Here is a 22,670-nt window from a genome sequence, read left to right as displayed (position 1 = left end):
AAAAAAAAGGAAGGAAAAGTAGGGAAAAAAATTGAATAGAGAAACAATGGCTGAAGTGATGATGCATCTAGTAAAATTACTAAAAACAAAAACAGAAAGTCCATTTCTAGTAAATTCCAAATCAGTGTTTTAAGGAAAATGTTGAGAATGATTTCTAGATAAATGAAATAGCCAGAGCAACTTTGCAATAAAGATACATTAAATTAGAAGTGATTTGCTTCACAAACAAGTGGAAAATGAAATTTAAATAATACATTATAGTATCAAAAAATACAGTACTTTTCATCAAAAATTGTATGTAAGTAGACAGAATTCTAACCCAGCCTCTTGGAGGTACATGTCCATATAAGCCCTTCCCTTTGAGTATGGGAGATACCTGTGAATACGATGGGTTATCACTCATGATTAGATTACTAGTCAGTTGCCATTGAGTTAGGCAAAAGGAAGATTATCCTTGTTGGGTCTGACCTAATCAGGTGAGCCTTTAAAAAGAATGTGAAGCTTCAGAGAGGTGCCTTCTTGCTGGCCTTAAAGGCACAGCCTCCATGAGTTCTACTGTCCAAGTAAATGAATTCTGCCAACAGTCATGTGAGCTTGAAAAAGGACTCTGAGGGTCAGAAGAGATCTCAGACATGTCTGACACCTTGATTTCTGCCTTGTGAGATCTTAAGCAGAGAACCCAACTATACTATGCCTGGACTCCTGACCTACAGAAACTGTGAGATAATTAACAGATGTTGCTTTAAGCCATTCAATTTGTGGCAATTTTTAAAACATCAGTAGAAAACTAATACAACTTAAAATGCCTCTACTCTGAAAACAACAAAATATTGCTAAGAAAAATTAAAGAGAATCTAAATAGAGAGATGTACTATGTCTATGGATTAGAAAACTCAATATTTTTAAGATCTTAAGACGCCTTAAGTTGATTTATAAAGTCAACACAATACCATCATAATCCCAGCAGACTTTTTAAAAAACAGAAATTGTGAAGCTGATTCTACAATGTATATGAAAATGCAAAGGATCTAGCCAAAGCCAAAATAAACAAACAAGGAATAAAACTAGGAAATTTACACTATTCGGCTTCAAAGCTTCCTGTAAAGTCACAGGAATTAAGATGGTGGGTTACTGATACAATGCTAGACAAACAGATCAATTGAAAAGAATAGAAAATCTCAAAATGCATCCACACTTAAACCGTCAATAATTTCAACAAAGCATATAGAGTAAAAATATAGACATGAGAGATACACAGCAAATTTAGGTCACTGTTTACATCAGGGGCAGGAAGCAGAAATGATTGCAAAGGAAGATTCAGCATTATCTATAAAGATTTACTTCTGACACAACAAAAATGAAAACAACAGATCTAAACCAAGTATGACAAAATGACAAAAACTGTTAAACTGTATAGTGGTGGATATACGGTCTGTGTTTCACTATTCTTTAGATTTTCTATGTTTGTTTGAAATATTTCCTTCAAAAAATAATCTTTCCTTATGACCAACCACTTCCACACTTTGAGTTCACACAAATGACCTATACTGACTTTTAAAACATTTTTTGTATCTTTCTATTTGATATCCATTCCTACATAAGATGAGAAATATGATTTCTATATATTGACTTTTAAAATATTTTTTGTACCTTTCTGTTTGATATCCATTCCTACATAAGAGGAGAAATATGATTATCAAAATGAGATACCTTCTCTGTGAAGTTCTGAGTTTTATCGGCATTTGTGATTCTGCACAAAAGACCTATGCCCACATGTTACCAGGATTTGCCATACAGTGATGTTTAATGCTTATCTCACAGGGAGAGATCAATCACTGCTTTTCTGATCTTACCCACATGGACACTTTTTGATTCAGATATGGCCTTTACTTAAGTGTACATTTAGATCTCCAGAGCTGTGTGAAGCAGCTGTATTTGTGGTTGGACCTGATGCACTTTAAAGATTCTTCAAACTCATATATAGCACTTGTGACTCACAAACCTGTAACTCTGGACATCTAATCCCTTCTGGGCTTCAAACCTTTACTTCCATCCACCTATCCTTCATGTTCCCGGCTATTAGGTAAGCACCTCAACTTCAGGTGATTCACAATTAAACTAAATAACTCCCTTCATGAAACCTCTCTTCCTTTTTACAATCTCTTAGGTCAATGAATGGCGTTGCTACTCTCACAGATGCAGAAACCAACAAAACAGGAAAGAACAAAAACAAAACAACATTAAAAAACACATAAAGCAAGGGAAGTTACCTTTTATTCCTCCTTCCTTCTCCCATATCTAGTCAGCACTAGTTCATGTTTACTCTGACACTTAAATATCTTGTGAATTCGTCCCCTTGTCTCCTCATACTGTTAAAACAACTTCCAAAGTGGTCTTCCAGCCTCTAGTCCAGCTTTCTCTAAGCAATGGTTTCTGAAATATAAATCTCGCCATCATTACCAAGAGGATAAAATCAAAATTTCTTGACTATGACATAGTATCCTTTATTTTATGAAATCTGTTCATCATCTAACATCCCCCAGTAATTTCTAAAACATGACATGCTGTCTTCCTTTGATAGGCTGCATCCTCTGACTGTGATAACTTTCCTTACTTTATTTATCTGGCAAAACAGTTTTAACTCCAGGGTTACATCTTTGGATAAAGGTAAGAGTTCCTGGTAGTCATAGTCAATTACCAGGTTGAACCTGAATCATTTGGAAAAGTGTCCATCGCTCCCCAGTAGACTGTAAGCCTCCTTGAGATCAAAGATTCTGTGCAATGTTCATCTTTAAAAAGAGCACTGAGATTGGCAGTAATAAGTACACAATAATTGCTCTTTAAAAAGAGCACTGAGATTGGCAGTAATAAGTACAAAATAGTTAAAAGTATTAGGGAATGAGAAGAGGGAGAGAATGGGAGTGAGAAAGAGAGAAGTATTTCCATAATTTAAAAAAAAAGATAGGAAATAACTATTATATTTAATATGATAAAAACTGAGATAGAAGAAAAATTTTTGCAAACATGATTGGGGCAGAATAATTTGGGGGGCAATATAATTCACATCCAAAACTTTAGCAAATGAAATCAAACAACATATAAAAAGATAATACATAAGCTTAGGTTAAGCTATGATGGAACAGAAACTCGTTAATTGATGGTGGGAATGCAAAATGCTACAGCCACTTTGAAAGGTAGTTTGGCAGTTTCTTGCAAACTAAACATAGTCTTACCGTATGATCTAGCAGCTGCTTTCTTTGTTATTTACCAAATTCAGGGAAAACTTACATTCCCACAAAAACCTGCATGTGGATATTTATAGCATCTTTATTCATATTTGCCAAAATATGGAATCAAGAAAGATTTTCTTCATTAGGTGAATAGATAAATACACTGTGATACATCCATTCAATGGAATACAATTCAGCAGTAAAATGAAGTGCTATGATTCAGCACTAAAAAAACAAAAACCAAAACTATCAAGCATTGAAAAGACATGAAAGAAACTTAAATGCATGTTTCTATGTGAGAGAAGCCAATCTGAAGAGGTTGTATACTATATAATTCCAACTGTATGGCATTCTGGAAAGGTGAAACTATAGACAGTAAGATCAGTGGTCACCAGGAAGGAAGGAAAGGATAAATAGGTGGAGCACAGTGGATTTTTAGGGCAGTGAAAGAACTCTGTATGATTAAATAATGGTGGGTACAGGTCATTATACATTTGTCCAAACACATAGAATGTACAATATCAAGAGTGAACCCTAATGTAAACTATGGACCTTGGATGATTATGATGTGTCAATGGATGTTCATCATTTGTAACAAATGTACCACCCTGATGGGGGATGTTGATGGTGATGAAGGCTATGAATATGTACAGGCAGGAGGCATATGGAAAATCTCTGTATCTTCTGCTCAACTCTGCTGTGAACCTAAAATTATTCTAAAAATAAAATACTAAAAATATACAAAATGCATCAATATTAAGTGGGGTTTATCCTCAAAACTCTATACACTGACAACAAAATATCTGAAAAAGCAATAAAGAAAACAATCCCACTCACAATCACATCAAATACAATAGAAGACTTAAGACTAAATTTCTAAGTCTGAAATAAATAAATAAATGTCAAGGAGGTAAAAGATCTGCACACTGAAACTTATAAGACTGATGGAAGAAACTAAAGAAGACACAAATAAATTGAAAGATATTCTGTGTTTATAGGTCAGAAGAATTAATACTATTAAAATGTACATACTATCCAAAGCCTTCTATAGATTCAATGAAATCCTTATCAAAATTCCAATGGCATTTTTCACAGAAGTAGAAAAAACAATTCTAAAATTTGTATGGAACCACAAAAGACTCCAGATAGCAAAACAATTCTGAGAAAGAACAAAGCTGGAGGCATCACACGTCCTGGCTTCAGACTATACTACAAAGCTATAGTAATCAAAAAGGTATGGCACTGGCATAAAAACAGACTAATGAAATGGAATAGAGAGCCTAGAAATAATCCCTCACATACACAGTTAACTAATACTGACAAGGGAGCAAAGACTACTCCATGGGGAAAAGGTAGTCTCTTCAATAAATAGTGATGGGAAAACTGGATAACCACATTCAGAAAAATTAAATTGGACCTCTATCTTACACTACTCACAGAAATTAACTGAAAATGGATTAAAGACTTAATCAAACAAAAGATTTGAAACCATAAAACTCCTAGAAGAAAACAAAGGGAAAAGCTCCTTGACAGGTCTTGGTCATGATTTTTTGGATATTACAGCAAAAGCACAAGTAGAAAAAGCCAAAATCAGTAACTGTGAGTATGTCAAACTAAAAAGCTTCTGCACAGAAAAAGAAACAACAAAATAAAAATGCAAACTTCAGAATAGGAGAATATATTTGCAAACCATGTATCTGATACATATACCCAAAATGTATAAAGAACTCATACAACTCAATAACAAAACAAAACAAAGCAATCCAATTAAAAAATGTCAGAGGAGCTGAACAAACATTTTTCCAAAGAAGGTATGGAAATGGCCAGCAGGTACCTGAAAAGATACTCATCACTAATCATCAGAGAAATGCAAAATGAAATTACAATGAGTTATCACCTCACCCTTGTTAGAATGGCTGTCATCAAAAGACAAGTGTTAGCAAGGATGTGGATAAAAGGGAACCTCTGTACACTGTTGGTGGAAATGTAAATTTCCACTATGGGAAACAGATGGAGGTTCCTAAAAAATTAAAAATAGAACTACCATATGTTCCAGCGATCCTACTTCTGGGTATATATTCAAAGCAAGTGAAATTACAATCTTGTAGAGATATCTGCAGTCTCATGTTCATTGCAGCATTATTCACAATAGCCATGCTATGGAAACAGACCAAGTGTATATCAACAGATAAATGGATAAAGAAGATGTGATATGATAAAGAAGGAAATCTTGCCATTTGTGACTACACTGATGGACCCTGAGGTAATTATGCTAAGTGAAGTAAGTCACAGAAAGACAAATACTGTATAATATCACTTATATTTGTAATCTAAAAAAGCCCAACTCATAGAAACAGAAAAAACAGATTGGTGGTTACCAGAGGCTGGAGGTCGGTGGGGAATGCAGAGATGTTGGTCAAAAGGTATAAATTTCCAGGTGAATAAGTTCTGGAGATATAATGCATAGCATTATGATTACAGTTAATGATACTATACCATATACTTAAAAGTAGCCAAGAGACTAGTTCTTTTTTTTTTTTTTTTTGCGGTATGCAGGCCTCTCACTGTTGTGGCCTCTCCCGTTGCGGAGCACAGGCTCTGGACGTGCAGACCTAGCGGCCATGGCTCACGGGTTAGTTGCTCCGCGGCATGTGGGATCTTCCCAGACCAGGGCACGAACCCGTGTCTCCTGCATCGGCAGGCGGATTCTCAACCACTGCACCACCAGGGAAGCCCAAGAGACTAGTTCTTAAAAGTTCTCATCACAAAAAGGAAATGGAACTTATGTGATATGATGGAGGCATTAGCTAAGGCTATGGTGGTAATCATTTTGTAATATATAACTGTATCAAATCAACACTGTACAGCTTAAACTTACACTATGTTATATGTCAATAATACATCAATAAAGCTGGAAAAATTGGTTTAAGATTTGGAAAGCAATACATATAACCATATTAACCATACTAACAAACTAAAAAATAAAAAGTATATGATCATTTCATTACACAATGAAAAAAGCATTTGACAAAATCCAACATCTATTCCTGATTAAAAACAAAACAAAATGAAACTTCAAGCAAACTGGAATAGAAGGTAATTTCTACAATTGATGCAAGACACTACAAAAACCTACATAACATTACACTTAATGGTGAAAGACAGTTTTCTCCTTAAGCTAAGGAAAAAGGATGTTAATTCCCACCACTTCTATTCAACATTGTAGTACAAGTTCGATCCAGACAGTTCAATAATGCAAGGTATAAAGACATCCAAATTGGACAGGAGAAAGTAAAACTATCTTTATTTGCAGGTAATATGATTGTCTATGTAAAAAGTCCATTGGACCCCACAAAAAGTACTAGAACTGCTTAATGTGTCAGTTTAACAAGGTTATAGAATACAAGAACTACATATAAACATTCATTGTAATTCTATATCCTAGCAACAAAACGTTAGGCACTAAAATTTACAAAAATACCCTTCAATACATGAAATTACATGAAATAAAGATAAAATTACTTTGAAATTATGTGAAATACATGGGAATAAATCTTGAACAAAAGATGTACAAGATCTGTACACTGAAAACTGCAAAAATTGCTGAGAGAAATTAAAGAGGACCTAAATAAATGTAGACATATATAGTCTTCATGGGTCAGAAATATTGTTATTAAGAAAGTAATTGCCTTAATGGGTGGAATCAAGATGGCAGTGTGGGAAGACGTGGAGATAGTGGTTCTCCACAAGTAGGGAGCCTGCCGGCTGCTGGTAGGGGACTCTGAGGCCCAAGGAGATGGGAGGAAACCCAAAGTGAACTGGCAGCTTGTGGAATCTTGGTTCATGAGCCCAGAGTTGGGCCGAAGCTCCTGTGGTGGGAGCTCCAAGTCTGAACCACTGGATTAACAGAGAACCTCAGACCCCAGGGAATATTCATCAGAATGAGGTGTCACAGAGTTCCTCATCTCAGCACCAAGACCCAGCTCTACATAATAGCCTACAAACTGCAGTGTTGGAAGCTTCAGGCCAAACAACCAGTAAGACAGAACATAATCCCACTCATTAAAAAAAAAAAAAAAAAAAAAAAAGACAGTAAAAAATTATGTTACAGATGAAGGAGGAAGGTTAAAACGTACAAGACCAAATAAATGAAGAGGAAATAGGCAATCTAACTGAAAAAGAATTCAGAGTAATTATAGTAAAGATGATCCAGAATCTTGGAAATAGAATGGAGGCAGGGATTGAGAAAATACAAGAAATATTTAACAAAGATCTAGAAGAACTAAAGAACAAACAAACAGAGATGAACAACATAATAACTGAAATGAAAAATATACTAGAAGGAATCAGTAACAGAAAAACTGAGGCAGAAAAACAAATAAGTGAGCTGGAAGACAAAATGGTGGAAATAAGTGCTGAGGACCAGAATAGACAAAAAAAGGATGAAAGGAATTGAAGACAATTATCAGAGACGTCTGGGACAACACTAAATGCAACATTTGAATTATAGGGGTCCCATAAGAAGCTGAGAAAATGAAATGGTCTGAGAAAATATTTGAAGAGATTATAGTTGAAAACTTCCTTAATATGGGAAAGGAAATAGTCACCCAGGTCCAGGAAGCACAGAGAGTCCCATATAGGATAAATCCTAGGAAAAACCCACCAAGACATGTATTAATCAAACTAACAAAAATTAAATTCAAAGAAAAAATATTAAAAGCAGCAAGGGAAAAACAAAAAATAACAAATAAAGGAATCCCCATAATGTTATCAGCTGATTTTTCAGTGGAAACTCTGCAAGCCAGAAGGAAGTGGCAGGGTATATTTAAAGTGATGAAAGAGAAAAGCCTACAACCAAGATTACTCTACCCAGCAAGGATCTCATGCAGATTTGATGGAGAAGTCAAAAGCTTTTCAGACAAGCAAAAGCTAAGAGAGTTCAGCACCACCAAACCAACTTTACAACAAGTGCTAAAGAAACTGTTCCAAGAGGGAAACACACAAGAAGAAAAAGACCTGCAAAAACAAACCCAAAACAATTAAGAAAATGGTAATAGGAACATACATGTCAATAATAACTGTGAACGAAAATGGATTAAATACCCCAACCAAAAGACACAGACTGGCTGAATGGATACAAAAACAAGACCCATATATATGCTATCTACAAGAGACCCACTTCAGACCTAGGGACACATACAGACTGAAAGTGAAGGGACGGAAAAAGATATTCCATGCAAATGGAAATCAAAAGAAAGCTGGAGTAGCAATACTTTATCAGATAAAATAGACTTTAAAATAAAGACTCTTACAAGACATAAGGAGGGACACTACATAATGATCAACGGATCAATCCAAGAAGATATAACAATTATAAATGTTAATGCACCAACATAGGAGCACCTCAAAACATAAAGCAAATGCTAACAGCCATGAAAGGAGAAATCGACAGTAACACAATAGTAGGGGACTTTAACACCCCACTTTCACCAATGGACAGATCATCCAAAATGAAAATAAATAAGGAAATACAGCTTTAAATGATACAATAGACCAGATAGATCTAATTGATATTTATAGAACATTTCACCCAAAAGTGGCAGAATACTCTTTCTTCTCAAGTGCACATGGAACATTCTCCAGGATAGATCACATCTTGGGTCACAAATCAAGCCTCGGAAAATTTAATAAAATTGAAATTGTATCAAGCATCTTTTCTGACCACACGCTATGAGACTGGAAATCAATTACAGGAAAAAAACTGTAAAAAACACAAATACATGGAGGCTAAACAGTATGCTACTAAATAACCAAGAGATCACTAAAGAAATCAAAGAAAAAATTAAAAAACACATAGAAACAAACGACAATGAAAACACAATGACCCAAAACCTATGGGACACAGCAAAAGCAGTTCTAAGAGGGAAGTTTATAGTAATACAATCTCACCTCAAGAAAGAAGAAAAATCTCAAACAATCTAACCCTACACTTAAAACAACAATGGAAAGAACAAAGAAAACCCAAAGTCAGTAGAAGGAAAGAAATAATAAAGATCAGAGCAGAAATAAATGAAATAGATATGAAGAAAACAATAGCAAAGATAAATAAAACTAAACACTGGTTCTTTGAGAAGATAACAAAATTGATAAACCCTTAGCTAGACTCATCAAGAGAAAAAGGGTAAGGATGCAAATCAATAAATTTAGAAATGAAAAAGGAAACATCACAACTGATACTGCAGAAATACAAAGGATAATAAAAGACTACTACAAACAACTATATGCCAATAAAATGGACAATCATGAAGAAATGGACAAATTCATGGAAAGGTACATTTTTCCAAGACTGAACCAGGAAGAATTAGGAAATATAAATACACTTATCACAAGTAATGAAAATGAAACTGTAATTAAAAATCTTCCAACAAACAAAAGTCCAGGACCAGACAGCTTCACAGGCGAATTCTATCAAATATTTAGAGAAGAGCTAACACTGATCGTTCTCAGACTCTTCCAAAAAATTGCAGAGGGAGAAACACTCCCAAATTCATTCTACGAAGCGACCATCATGCTGATACCAAGACCAGGAAAAGATATCACAAAAAAATAAAATTATAGACCAATATCACTGATGAACATAGATGCATACATCCTGAACAAAATACTAGCAAACAGAATCCAAGAGCACATTAAAAGGATCATACACCATGATCAAGTGGGGTTTATTCCAGGAATGCAAGGATTCTTCAATAAATTTAAATCAATCAATATGATACACCACATTAGCAAATTAAGGAATAAAAACCATATGATCTTCTCAATAGTTGCAGAAAAAGCTTTTGACGAAATTCAACACCCATTAGTATAAAAATTCTCTAGAAAATGGGCATAGGGGAACATACCTCAACATAATAAAGGCCATATAAGACAAACCCACAGCAAGCATCATACTCAATGGTGAAAAACTGAAAACATTTCCTCTAAGGTCAGGAACAATACAAGGATGTCTACTCTCGCCACTCTTATTCAACATAGTTTGGAAGTCATAGCCAGAGCAATCAGAGAAAAAAAGAAATAAAAGGAATACAAATTGGAAAAGAAGAAGTAAAACTGTCACTGTTTGCCGCTGACATGACACTATACATAGAAAATCCTAAAGATGCCACCAGAAAACTACTAGAAGTAATCAATGAATTTGGTAAGGTTGCAGGATACAAAATTAATGCACAGAAATCTCTGGCATTCCTATACACTAGCAATGAAAAATCAGAAAGAGAAATTAAGGAAATACTCCTATTTACCACTGCAGCAAAAAGAATAAAATACCTAGGAATAAACCTGCCTAAGAAGGTGAAAGACTTGCACTCAGAAAACTATAAAACACTGATGAAAGAAATCAAAGATGACACAGACAGATGGAGAAACATACCATGTTCTTGGATTGGAAGAATCAATACTGTGAAAATGACTATACTACCCAAAGCAATCTACAGATTCAATGCAATCCCTATTAAACTACCAATGGCATTCTTCACAGAATTAGAACAAAAATATTTACAATTTGTATGGGAACAAAAAAGACCCCGAATAGCCAAAGCAATCTTGAGAAAGAAAAACGGAGTTGGAGGAGTCAGGCTCCCTGACTTCAAACTATACCACAAAGCTACAGTAATCAAGACAGTATGGTACTGGCACAAAAACAGGAATATAGATCAATGGTACAGGATAGAATGCCCAGAGATAAACCCACACACATATGGTCACCTAATTTATGACAAAGGAGGCAAGAACATACAATGGAGAAAAGACAGCCTCTCCAATAAGTGGTGCTGGGAAAACTGGACAGCTACCTGTAAAAGAATGAAATTAGAACACTACCTAACACCACACACAGAAATAAACTCAAAATGGATTAAAGACTTAAATGTAAGACCAGACAGTATAAAACTCTTAGAGGAAAACATAGGAAAAACACACTTTGACATAAGCCACAGCAAGATTTTTTTGACCCACCTCCTAAATTAATGGAAATAAAACCAAAAATAAACAAATGGGACTTAATTAAACTTAAAAGCTTTTGCAAAGCAAAGGAAACCATAAACAAGATAAAAAGACAACCCTCAGAATGGGAGAAAATATTTGCATATGAAACAACAGAAAAAGGATTAATCTCCAAAATATACAAACAGCTCATGGAGCTCAATATCAAAAAAAACCAAACAATCCAGTTAATAAATGGGTGGAAGACCTAAATAGACATTTCACCAAGGAAGACATACAGATGGCCAAGAGGCACATAAAAAGATGCTCAACATCACTAATTATTAGAGAAATGCAATTGAAAACTACAATGAGGTATCACCTCATGCCAGTCAGAATGGCCATTATCAAAAAATCTAGAAACAATAAATTCTGGAAAGGGTGTGGTGAAAAGGGAACCCTCTTGCACTGTTAGTGGGAATGTAAGTTGATACAACCACTATGGAAAACAGTATGGTGGTTCCTTATAAAACTAAAAATACATCTACCATATGACCCAGCAATCCCACTACTGGGCATATACCTTGAGAAAACCATAATTCAAAAAGAGACATGTAAAACAATGTTCATTGTAGCACTATTTACAATAGCCAGGACATGGAACCAACCTAAACGTCCATCGACACATGAATGGATAAAGAAGATGTGGCACATATATACAATGGAATATTACTCAGCCATAAAAAGAAATGAAACTGAGTTATTTTTAGTGAGGTGGATGGACCTAGAGTCTGTCATACAGAGTGAAGTTAAGTCAGAAAGAGAAAAACAAATACTGTATGCTAACATATATATATGGAATCTAAAAACAAAAATGGTACTAATGAACCTAGTTGCAGGGCAGGAATAAAGAGACAGACATAGAAAATGGACTTCAGCACATGGGGTGGGAGGGCAAAGCTGGGGTGAAGTGAGAGCAACATCAACATACATACACTACCAAATGTAAAATAGTTGGGTGGTGGGGAGCAGCAGCATAGCACAGGGAGATTGTCTTGGCCTTTTGAGATGACCTAGTGGGGTGGGATAGGGAGGATGGGAGGGAGGCTCAAGAGGTAGGGGATATGGGGACATGTGTATGCATATGGCTGATTCGCTTTGTTGTGCAACAGACACTAACAGTATTGTGAAGTAATTATACTCCAATAAAGATCCAAAAATAAATCAATTGCCTCTAAATTAATATTTACATTCAATGCAGTCACAACTTTAGCAGAATCTTTTCACAGAAATTAGAATCTGATACTAAAATTCACATGGAAATGCCAAGAACCTAGGATAGCCCCTCCAAAATGTTTGAAAATTAAGAAATTTGGAGGATTAATATCATGTTTTTAAAAGACTTATTAACAAGCTACATTTATCAAGTTATTGAGTATGGTTTGGTGTCAGACAACTAGATCAATGGAACAAAGTAGAGTCCAGAAACATGTGGGTCCAGAGCCACATATAGATGGATAATTGATTTTCAAAAAAGGTACAAAGACAATTCAGTGAAGAAAGGATAGTCTTTTCAAAAACTGGTGTTGGAAGAAATGGATATCTATTTATAAATAGATCAAGAAGGAAAATAATTTTAACTTCTGTTTCACACCACATAATATAGAAAATTCATTCAAGGATCATAGACCTAAAACTAGAAAGCTTCTTGAAGAGAACATGAGAAAATCTTTATGTCTTTGGGTTAGGTGAAGATTTCTTGAATACTACACCAAAAACATGATCCATTTTTAAAAAATTGATAAACTAGATTTATTCAAAACGTAAAACTTTTTGTATTGTGAATGACGCTGTTAAGAGAATGGAAAACAAAGCCACAAATAAGGGAATATTTTTAATTATATAAAGGACTTGTAACTAGAATATGTAAAGAACTCTGAAACTCAATCATAAGAAAAAACACAACTCAACTAACAGGAAAAAAGAAATGGGCAAAAGACGTGAATTGACACTTCACCAAAGAAGCTAGATGGATGGCAAATCAGCACATGAAATGATGCTCATCATTAGTCCTTAGATAAAGGCAAATTAAAACCACCACAGGGGGCTTTCCTGGTGGTGCAGTGGTTGAGAGTCTGCCTGCTGATGCAGGGGACACAGGTTCATGCCCCGGTCTGGGAGGATCCCACATGCCACGGAGCGGCTGGACCCATGAGCCATGGCCACTGGGCCTGCGCATCTGGAGCCCGTGCTCCGCAATGGGAGGAGCCGTAGCAGTGAGAGGCCCACATACCACCAAAAAAAAAAAAAAAAAAACACCACAGATATCACTACACACCTGCTACATTAGGTAAAATTAAAAAGGCTGGCCATCCCTCCCAAGTGTTGGGAAGTGTATGGAGAAACACAGATTCTTATACAATGCTGATGGGAATGTAAAATGGTATTATCATTTTATTCTTTGTTTTTTTTGTTTACAGCTTTACTGAGATATAATTCACAAATAAAAATTGTAAGATATTCACAGTGTACAATGTGATGATTTGATATACACATACACTGTGAAAGGATTTACCCCATCAAATTCCTTAATACCATCTATCACCTCACATATTTAGTTTTTTTTGTGTGAGAACTTTTAAGTTCTAGTCTCTTAGAAAATGAGACCTCAAACTTTGTTCATTTTATAACTATAAGTTTGCACCCTTTTACCAACCTCTTCCTATTTCCCCCACCTTCCATCTTTTGACAACTGGTGAAAAGTAGTTTGAAGTTTCTTAAAAAGTATTATACTTTAAAAGTATATTAAATATACACCAACCACCTAATCTATTCATTCAATTTCTAGGTATTCCTTCACAGGAAATGAAACATATGTCCATGCAGAAACTTGTACACAGCTGTTCAAAGCAGGCTTTTTGGTATTAGCCAACAGCTGGAAACTACTTAAATGTCTATCAACAAGTGAATAGATAAACAGTGTTATATCCATATAATGGATTCTACTCTGCAATAAAAAGGAATGAACTATTGCTGCCACAACACATTGATAAATCACAAATAATTATGTTGAATGAAAGAAGTCAGACTCCTCCACCCTAAAAAAAGTAGAAAATATTTGAATTCATTTGTATAAAATTCTAGAAAATAAAAATTCAAACTATAGTTAAAGAAAGCAGGTCCGTGTTTGGTGATGGGGAGAAGAAAGAAATTTAGAAGACATACAAGAAAACTTTTGAGGGTGATGGATATGTTCATTTTCTTGACTGTGGTGATGGTGGTATGAGTGTAAACATATTTTAAAATATATAAAAATGTACAATTTAAATGTGTGCAGCTTATTATATGTAAATTATACTTCAATAAAACTTATTTAAAAAACAGATGGGATGTAAGTATAAAGTTTCATCTGGGACTTCCCTGGTGGTGCACTGGTTAGAAATCTGCCTGACAATGCAGGGGACACAGGTTCAAGCCCTGGTCTGGGAGAATCCCACATGCCACATAGCAGATGGGCCCATGCGCCACAACTACTGAGCCTGGGCTCTAGAGCCCCTGTGCCATAACTACTGAGGCCCACGCACCTGGAGCCCATGCTTCACAACAAGAGAAGCCACTACAATGAGAAGCCTGCACACCACAATGAAGAGCAGCCCCCGCTCACCACAACTAGAGTAAGCCCATGTGCAGTAATGAAGACCCAACACAGCCAATAAAAAAAATGTATGTATATATATATATATGAAATAAATAAATATATCTTAAAAAAAGTTACATATGACAATCTCCTTAAAGATAAATCTCTCCTAATAGTAGTAATTAAAAAAAAAAAAAAAGTGTCCCAAATCCTGTCAGGGGCAGAACTCTCTTGAACAGAGAAACTCTCATCTTCTTCTAGGAAGAAATTTACAACACTGATAAAATGCTTAAGCAATTTCTAATAAACTTTAATAATAATAAGGTCTCTTCTGAAATTAAGTAGCCACTCATTGGCTATTAGTCAATGTTCTTTATCTGGTTTTTTTTTATATCCATATATTAATGATTAACTACTCAATTTCTTTACTTTAAAAGTATCTTTTCCAAGAAAGACTATTTTTTCAACTGGCCAGTTTAGTCCTCTCCCTTTGCAGATTTTGAAATAAAACTGTGACACAGCGTCTTTACAAATTTGCCTATTTTTTTTCTTTTTTTTTTTTTGCCTATCTTTAAGTTGTGAATCATGTAAATAAAAATGATAAGGAGGGAAGGAGATGGAGGGGAGCGGGAAGGAGAGGGAGATCCAAGAGAATGGGAAAATGATCAGTGGAAACTGAATGAAATTTCGAGGAGAAAAAAATTGACAACTAAAAAATTAAAGTGTATGATTATGAATTAGATTTTGAAGTTAATGGTAAACTTGAAAAGTATCTGAAAAAGAGGATTACAGGGGTAAATTTATTAACATGCATAGAGTACTGTGTAGTATTATAATGTTGTATTCTGGTTAGGAGACTTTGTTGTATTTATAAAATTATTAGGTTAGATTCAAATAAGTCCTTCCCCCTTCTACCAAAAATGTATTTCTTCCTTTATATAAGAGAATACAATTACCATAGTTCTGAGAAAACTTTAATAGTTTTATTAGCATGTGCTAATGTGAAATAAACTCACATGTGGCTTATTGCTGTTGCTGTTTCCACTTGAAATAATAGCTTACATTATTCTCATCCCATAGGAGGTTTCAGAATGGAAGATATCACCTTATGCCTTTACACTTAATCAGAGCGCTGGTGTGTCAGGAGAAAAGTAAAACGTGACCTTCTTGTTTTTAATGACCCAAAAGGAGTTATCCATTAAATTAAATGCCATGGCAACCCATAAAATACAAAGGATTTAAGGCAGAGACAATATATCATCTCAACTTTTCATACAAACTGATTAATAGTCTAGGTACCAAGCAAAATACCAATGGAGAATAGTCCTGACACCTGTTTCAAGGACTGATGAAAAAACTACACTGAATGGGAAGTTTAATCACTGATTTCCTATGGTACAGCCAGTTTCCTAATGAGAACACATAATTATAAGTGAGAGGATTCATATCCTTGGCTAATACATAATTATATCTGGAAGCATAACTGCTAAACTAGGAAACTGAATCATTTCAAGAGGATGCTTTTCACACACAAGATAGATATATATTTAACAAGGGGGACTCTTGGTTCCTATTTACAGATTTAAAATCATAGATACAATTTGGAAAGTATCTAAAAGACCCAATAAAAGGATTTTGATACTTTATATAAGAATAAATTTTTTTAAAAAGTTTATTTTATATCGAAGTATAGTTGATTAACAACGTTGTGTTAGTGTCAGGTGTACAGCAAAGTGATTCAGTTATACATACACATGTATCTATTCTTTTTCAAATTCTTATCCCATTTAGATTATTACAGAATTTTTTTTTTTTTTTTTTTTTTTTTTTTTTTTTTTTTTTTTGCGATACGCGGGCCTCTCACTGCTGTGGCCTCTTCCGTTGCGGAGCACAGGCTCCGGACGCGCAGGCCCAGCCGCTCCGCGGCATGTGGGATCCTCCCGGGCCGGGGCACGAACCCGTGTCCCCTGCATTGGCAGGCGGACTCTCAACCACTGCGCCACCAGGGAAGCCCCTATTACAGAATATTGAGTTCCCTGTGCTATACAGTAGATCCTTGTTGGTTTTCTATTTTAAATATTAGCAATGTGTATATGTCAATGTGTGTATGTCAATCCCAAACTCCCAATCTATTCCTCCCCACCACCATTCCTCCCTGGTAACCATAAGTTGATCCTCTAAGTCTGAGAGTCTGTTTCTGTTTTGTAAATAAGTCCATTTGTATGCTTTTTTTATAATTCTAGATTCCACATATAAGTGATATCATATGGTATTTGTCTTTCTCTCTCTGACTAACTTCACTTAGCATGATAATCTTCAGGTCCATCCATGTTGCTGCAAATGGCATTATTTCATTCTTTTTAATGGCTGAGTAATCTTCCATTGTATATATGTACCACATCTTCTTTATCCATTCATGTGTTGATGGACATTTAGGTTGCTCCCATGTCTTGGTTATTGTAAATGGTGCTGCAATGAACACTGGGGTGCATGTATCCTTTCAAACCATGTTTTTCTCCAGATATATGCCCAGGAGTGGGATTGCTGGATCATATGGTAGCTCTATTTTTAGTTTTCTAAGGATTCTCCATATTGTTCTCCATAGTGGCTGTATCAATTTATATTCCCACCAACAGTGTAGGAGGGTTCCCTTTTCTCCACACCCTCTCCAGTATTTATTGTTTGTAGACTTTTTGATGATAGCCATTCTGACTGATGTGAGGTGATATCTCATTGTAACTTTGATTTGCACTTCTCTGATAATAAGTGATTTTGAGCATCCTTTCATGTGCCTCTTGGCCATCTGTTTGTTTTCTTTGGAGAAATGTCTATTTAGGTCTCCTGTCCATTTTTTTAATTGGTTTTCTTTTTTTTTGAGCCTCTTGATCTGTGCCTCCTTAGGTAGGTTTATTCCTAGGTATTTTATTCTTTTTGATGTGATCGTAAATGGGATTGTTTCTTTAATTTCTCTTTCCAATTTTTTGTTATTAGTGTATAGAAAGGCAACAGATTTGTGCATTAATTTTCATAAAACTTTAGCAAGACTCATCAAGAAAAAAAAGGGAGAGGGCTCAAGTCAATAATATTAACAATGAAAAAGGAGCAGTTACAACAGACACCACAGAAATACAAAGGATCATAAGAGACTATTACAAGCAACTATATGCTAATAAAGTAGAAAACCTAGAAGAAATGGCCAGATTCATAGAAAGGTACAATGTCTCAAGACTGAACCAGGAAGAAAAAGAAAATATGAACAGACCAATCACAAGTACTGAAATTGAAACTGATTTTAAAACTCCCAACAAACAAAAGTCCAGGACCAGATGGCTTCACAGGTGAATTCTATCAAACATTTAGAGAAGAGTTAACTCATATCTTTCTGAAACTATTCCAAAAAATTGCAGAGGAAGGAACACTCCCAAACTCATTCTATGAGGCCATCATCACCCTGACACCAAAACCAGATAAAAATGTCACAAAAAAAGAAAATTATAGGCCAATATTACTGATGAACATAGACACAAAAATACTCAACAAAATACTAGCAAACCAAATCCAACAACATATTAAAAGGACCATACACCATGATCAAGTGGGATTTATCCCAGGGATGCAAGGATTTTTTAATATCTGCAAATCAATCAGTGTGATGCACCCCATCAACAAATTGAATAATAAAAAACATATGATCATTTCAATGGATGCAGAAAGAGCTTCTGACAAAATTCAACACCCATTTATGATAAAACTCTCTGGAAAGTGGGCATAGAGGAAACATACCTCAACATAATAAAGGCCATATATGACAAACCAACAGCTAACATTATATTCAACAGGTAAAAGCTAAAAGCATTTTCTCTAAGATCAGGAATAAGACATGGATGTCCAGTCTCTCCACTTCTATTCAACACAGTTTTGGAAGTCCTAGCAACGGCAATCAGAGAAGAAAAAGAAATAAAAGGAATCCAAATTGGAAAAGAAGAAATAAAACTGTTACTGTTTGCAGATGACATGATACTATACATAGAAAATCCTAAAGATGCTACCAGAAAACTACTAGAGCTCATCAATGAATTCAGTCAAGTTACAGGATACAAAATTAATGCACAGAAATCTGTCTCATTTCTATACACTAACAATGGAAGAATAAATTCAGTCAAAAATTACAGTATATATGATGCATTGTGAAGGAAACTTTTGCCAAGCTTCAACTCTAAAGGGTTCATTACATTTTGGAAAAAGTTGACAATACCCATTTTTTTAAGGATGATTCAAATTCCTCAAGTTGCATATGTAAATATTAGAAGAAATTGAAATCTGTCAATCATTGCCATCATCGTCTTTAAGGCAGCCCCTTCTTAGATTGTTGGGCTCAGAAGCTGTGCCCTCTCAGAAACACCTTCGAACATTTTTTTTTTATCTCAAATCCTATTTTGAAGCAAATTGCTTCTCAAATTCAAGCTTTTAAATAAAATCAGTGTCAAGTAATAAATGCTTTCTCTAATGTAAATTGAGAACTAGGAGAATATAAGGAGAGCCAATGGATATTAAATAGAAGTTCTATCCATATTATCAGTCAGCTTGATGGTACTTTGTATGTGCATGTGAATGGGTCTTGTTTTGAAGAGGGCCTTATAATGTGGATAGACAGACTCAGGTACTGAACATCATGAGAACTTTAAACATTGTGACCAGCGAGAATGGACTTTTAATCTTTTTAAGTCCTATAATAAGATTGTACCATGGAATTCTATACTTGAATTCAGCTAGAGCCATGGTTACAATGAGCAAAAAGTTGATCATTAAATCCCCAAACCTTCCAACTTGAAATTCAAAACAAAATTTTAGAAATCACAGAGTCACTGACTTTTGGAACAGCAAAGAAACCTAACCATATACTCTAACTCCTCCCTTCCACCTTACTCCTGTTCCTTTCTCAAGAAGTAATTGAGTACCTTCTATATTCAAGGCATTGACTTTATTTCATAGATAAAGAAACTGATATCGAAAAAGATAAAATGGTTTCCCCAAAGTGACTTCTCTGAGCTGCGCATTTTTTTACGACCATCACAAAATTTAGTTCTGTAGTCTATTGCTCCTTGGCTATGTCATGCCACATTACATTAAAAATGTGAATTTATGAACCTTAGTAGGAAACAATGGCAAAGATTAAAATATGGAAAAGTGTTACGAGAAAAGAACACTTTATGATATTCAAATTATCTCCAAACAACTAGTGGCAACACAATCAGAGACAGGTCAACAGAGACATACTCTTGTTCTGATGTCTGCAACAGAGTCATGGTGTGTAACTTTTCATAGGACAAACATTTACATTCTAAATTTATTCCCTGTGCATGCTTTATTTCTGGAAAACTTCTGGCTGGCCAGCTACTTTATTTTTTTCCTGAAGGAATGTAAACTATCACTTGAAAAAAATTATATTTATAATGCCTAGGTTTTAATAAAAAGAAGATGGTTAATTTAATTAGAGGACTTAGCAAGTGTTGGTTGGATTGTTTACTGCTTTAGATCATCTCATCAATATTATCCAACTGGAGTGTATCACACTCCCCAGGATGTACAAGAATGCCCACTGGAGATCAGCAAGAAGATTTTAGAACTTCATTTATATTTTAAAATTTGATCCTTTTCTAATTTCTATTTTATGTAGATATGTTAGGTAAAAACTATGACTATCAGCTTCAAAGTACCCAATTTTCTTTATAGGGTATAATAAAGATATATGATTCATGAAGATGCAGATTAATTTATGGGTTAAGGGCAAAGGTTCCAGGGCCAGACTGAATTCACAGTTTAAAATAGCTCTATCAGGGCTTCCCTGGTGGCGCAGTGGTTGAGAGTCCGCCTGCCGATGCAGGGGACACGGGTTCGTGCCCCGGTCCGGGAGGATCCCACATGCCGCGGAGCGGCTGGGCCCGTGAGCCATGGCTGCTGGGCCTGCGCGTCCGGAGCCTGTGCTCCGCAACGGGAGAGGCCACAACAGTGAGAGGCCCGCGTACCGCAAAAAAAAAAAAAAAAAAAAAAAAAAAATAGCTCTATCACTTACCATTTACCAATGTGATTATTGGCCAAGTTTCTAAACCTTGCTTTGTCTCAAATTCTTCTTCTGTAAATACAGATGACAGTAAATAATAGCATTTCTCACTTTATAGGATCACCATAAAATTTAAGTGAGCAAATACATATGGATTATTTAGTAGAGTACTTGGCATATGATAAGCATCTGATAAATGTTAGTTACAAGAGCAATAACTACTGTGTGTATATACTTTGAAAATTGTATAAAAACTTTTAAATTTTGATAAGGGTACACAATTAAATACACATGGAGATGTAAACAGATAAGGCAATATGTATTTCTGTTAAAACTGAACATCTGTTGTATGTAAATTCTATGCTAGAACTTGAGGGAATTCAAAATTCATAGGACACAGACTTTGTCTTTTAGGGGTTTAAGGTCTTGCAGAAGTCAACAACAGTGTCCTAGTAAGACTTAAGTAAAAGTGAATGAAAAATGTCTCTACCTTAGATTAAACATGTTGCTTTGGTTTTATTTTACGAGTAAAAATTTTCAGACCAGCATTAGAAGTAAAATATGTAAAATAGCTAAAAGTAGGGCTATTGTAGGTGAGATAAGGTTGAGATAGCCCATGAGAGTTCTATGAACCATAATTTGAAATTTGAATATTGTGAGGCTGAAACTTTAATGGACTGAACTGCCATTTCATTACTCTAAAAAATAGAAATTTTGAAAAGGAGATATTTTCAACAGGCACTGTTTTATTTGCCTCCAACCTCTTCTGCTGTCCTTATTCACATAAAAGTGGGTTGATGGTAGACAGGAAATATTGTATTAATTCATACACAGTACAAGAACAGCTAGCTGTGTTAGCAGTTACTAACTTTCAAAGGCTCCCGGTCTGCTAATTTAAGTCACAATTTTGTCTGCCACATAGAGCATGGGTCAACTTTCAGAGCCTCAATAATGCAGCCCAGTCAAATCTAGCTCCAGCCTTTGTAGGACTAAGCATATCAAAACAAGAAGAGATAAAGAGGCAGCTTGAATGGCCATTCTCTCAGATGTCTGTGCAGTGAGTCATATCAATAGACCATCAGCAAGTAATATACATATGCTGCAGTCACACAAGAAGCAACATAGTTGAAACAGTTACCTGGCCCTTCATCCCACCAGGATTCCCATGTCCTTTCAAGGTTCACTTAGTTAATACCAGGCTACAACTCCACTAATTTGATTCACAACTGGGACAACAAAGACTCAGAGCACTTCGACCCTGATAAACACTTAACAGATAAAAGGAAAAAAATTATTTAATATCCCTACATCTCAGATCACCATAAATTGAGTCAGACCTCTACAAAGCAAATTAGAACGTGAAAAAGTTAGGCACAGAGTATGAACATCAGATTACACATATATTTCTATTTATGTTATTGATTTATTCATGAGCATGTAACATATTGTTTAAATCTCAAAATCTCTTCTTTGGAGGAGAAAATAAATGTTTGCAAAGTGTGTACCATGTCTGTCTTGGTAGAAGTCTCACAATAACTTTGGGAGCCAGAGATTATTTTTACCAAGTTCAAAGAGGTTAAATGGCATGCCCAAAGTCATAGGTCTTGCAATTATCAGCAGAAGATTATGACATTTGTTTGTCTGGAGCTAAAGCTCATGCTTTTCTACAACTATAGTCAAAATTGTCTGTTTAGATACAAGCTTCAAAGGGCAAAATCTTGACTATTCTATTGATGAGATTCTGCCTGGCATTACTGTTCAC

General features: G+C 35.2%; 1 protein-coding gene across 13 annotated transcripts in view; it reads right to left on the bottom strand.

Moving 5' to 3' along the window:
- Nucleotides 1-22,670, bottom strand: part of LINGO2 (leucine rich repeat and Ig domain containing 2) — a 1,237,500-nt gene that overhangs the window by 320,304 nt on the left and 894,526 nt on the right. The window contains exon 7 of one of the 13 annotated variants that reach the window (XM_067041380.1): nucleotides 5,609-5,678. The exons of 11 other annotated variants lie outside the window; for them this stretch is intronic. The gene's annotated coding sequence lies outside the window, so the exon portion shown is untranslated. Of the gene's footprint in view, nucleotides 1-2,270; nucleotides 2,434-5,608; nucleotides 5,679-22,670 lie in introns of those variants that run through there. One more of the 13 variants, XM_067041383.1, reaches the window with a different exon arrangement.

The sequence above is a fragment of the Kogia breviceps genome, chromosome 8 (assembly GCF_026419965.1).
Source record: "Kogia breviceps isolate mKogBre1 chromosome 8, mKogBre1 haplotype 1, whole genome shotgun sequence".
Taxonomy (NCBI): domain Eukaryota; kingdom Metazoa; phylum Chordata; class Mammalia; order Artiodactyla; family Physeteridae; genus Kogia; species Kogia breviceps.
The sequence above is the reverse complement of the archived record's forward strand: the minus strand, read 5'-3'. Positions and strand labels throughout refer to the sequence as shown.